This window comes from Gossypium arboreum, chromosome 6 (assembly GCF_025698485.1).
Source record: "Gossypium arboreum isolate Shixiya-1 chromosome 6, ASM2569848v2, whole genome shotgun sequence".
In the NCBI taxonomy this organism is placed as follows: Eukaryota; Viridiplantae; Streptophyta; class Magnoliopsida; order Malvales; family Malvaceae; genus Gossypium; species Gossypium arboreum.
This window is the reverse complement of record NC_069075.1, coordinates 79,724,586-79,727,157: the sequence shown is the minus strand read 5'-3', so window position 1 is coordinate 79,727,157 and position 2,572 is coordinate 79,724,586. Positions and strand designations below refer to the sequence as shown.

Below are 2,572 nucleotides of genomic sequence, written 5' to 3'. Positions count from 1 at the left end.
TGAGGTTTGGATGGAAGGGAAAATTGAGTCTAAGGTTTATTGGGCCTTATCTGATTCTGAAAAGAGTTGGACCAGTGGCTTATCAGTTGGAGTTGCCACCAGAGTTAGATCTTATCCATGACGTCTTTTACGTCTCTATGTTGAAGAGGTACCATTTAGATCCATCTCATGTGGTAAGAGTCGAAGAGATTGAAGTAAGACCAGACTTGTCTTTTGAGGAGGAGCCTGTGAAAATTTTAGATTGTGAAATTAAGGTTCTGAGAAAGAAGCAAATTCCTTTGGTCATGGTCCTGTGGTAGAATCATGGTTTTGAGGACGCCACGTGGGAACAAGAAGATTGTAATACCCCAAACCCCACTTAGACGTTATGGTCGAATATTGGAAATTACATTAACAACGCTCGAATTTATTTGCTTATTGAGAATCACTATGTTTGAGTTGTTTTGAGAAAACCTAAAAACTTAAAGATCGAATAATTTTATTTTATTTTTAAAAAGTACTTAATAATATATAAATATTTGAAAAAATGACATTGATCAAAATATCATTTTAAGTTATTTAAAATAAAGAATTTTGCATTATAATTATAAAAGCGGTATTTGGAAGAACTTCAAGCGTATTTCAATAAACTATTTACAAAATTTACAATTTATTATTTTGTTTAAAAACCAAGTAAAATCATAAATAGTCTAGATAAATTTCATAATTTAAAATACTGAAATCTCATAAATTTGCATGCATGTATGATAGTTATAAAGTTGTAAAAAAAAAAAGCAAACCATAATCCAAAATAAAAGTAATATCCAAAGTCCACAAACCAAAGTCCAATAAATTTTAAAATTCATAAAAATGTTCATAAGGTAAAAACATTCGAGATGCTCCACCAAATGCTGAATCCAAGTCCTATGTTTGAGTGTTACCTGAAAGATTATAACACTAATTGGGTGAGCTTTATAAGCCCAGTGTGAGATTAACATAAACACAATCACATACATATGAACATATATATTGTACTGTAACACCCCTAACCCGTATCTGACACCGAACTAGGGTTCAAGGCATTACCAGACAATTAGGAACATTTTACGAATAATTCATATACATCATTCACAATCATAGTTAAACATTACCATAGAGTCCCTTATATAAGTCATCGAGACCTTAAGCATGCATTAGAAAGGGGTCGGGACTAAATCGAGCTCATACAAAATTTTTCAAAACTTAAACATTTTTCAAAGTTGTACAGGTCACACGCCTGTGTGAATAAGCCGTTGCCTCACACTGCTTTAGACATGCCCATGTGTCTAAGCCGTGTCAAAATAGGGCATACATATTGACTTGTCCACACGGCCACAAGACACACCCGTGTACCAGGCTGTGTGAAAATTAGGGAGGCTACTGGCTTGGCCACAAGGCTGACCACACACTCGTGTGTCTAGCCCGTGGTCGAAAATGACTTGGCCACACGGCTAACAACACGCTCGTGTGTACGATCATGTGGACTGCCTAGGCTCATTTCGAAATGGCCCTCGAGTAAATTCTGCTAGTGTGGGCAAAAATAGGCCATTTGTAAGGCTAAATTGCCACCCATTAAGGGTCCTCCTTACCAGCATTAAATAGGCATCTAACGTATCATATTTTCAACCAATTTCAAACCCAAATCATACATTATTCATATCATAAGAGATAGAGCACGAACATGGTTGAACTCCCTACCGTTCGGTTCCATAACTAAATGGCAAGAGTTGGTTGAACGTTTCTTAATGAAATATTTCCCTCCATCTTTAACCACTAAGGTCCGAAATGAAATCACTTCATTTCAGAAACTCGACGAAGAATCTTTATATGAGGCATGGGAGCGATTCAAGGAGTTATTATGAAAGTGCCCTCATCACGACATTCCTTGTTGTGTTCAAATGGAGACATTCTATATTGGTCTCAAAATTCATACTAGAATGATGGTGGATGCTTCAGCAAATGGAGCCCTTCTTTCTAAGTCTTATAACGATGCTTACGAGATTATTGAAAGAATTGCTAGCAATAACTATTAGTGGACAACCAATCGAGCAGCCTTAGAAAGACAAGCAACAGGAGTACATAAAGCAAACATGTAACACCCCGTACCCGAGACCGTTGTCGGAAGTGACCACGAGGTGCTAACAGACATAATTCATGTATGTTCACAGTCCATTTTAAAAATTTCCAGACAGCTGGCTAACTGCGTCATTGTCACCTTAAAAATCATATCTTGAGTTACCAAAATCGAAACTAAGTTTCGTAATTTTTCCCTAAAACTAGACTCATATATCCATCAAAAAAATTTTTTCTAGAATTTTTGGTTGAGCCAATTATTACAGTTTATTAGTTAAAGTCTCCCCTGTTACAGGGTTCGACTACACTGACCTTCCTGCATTGCGACTTAGATAACTCCTTATACAGGGCTTCAATACTTATGTCGTTTGTTTCTAATGAAACTAGACTCAAAAATGAATCTATAAATATATGGCATGACTTCTAATTATCTCTGTTTAATTTATAATGAATTTCCAAAGTCAGATCATGGGATCCAGAA

At 36.0% G+C, this 2,572-nt stretch overlaps 1 non-coding gene across 1 annotated transcript; it reads right to left on the bottom strand.

Moving 5' to 3' along the window:
- Nucleotides 1-1,793: 1,793 nt before the first annotated feature.
- Nucleotides 1,794-1,900, bottom strand: LOC128294937 (small nucleolar RNA R71). The gene has a single exon (XR_008285244.1). It is a non-coding gene; the product is annotated as a small nucleolar RNA R71 (small nucleolar RNA).
- Between the last annotated feature and the right edge of the window lie 672 nt (nt 1,901-2,572).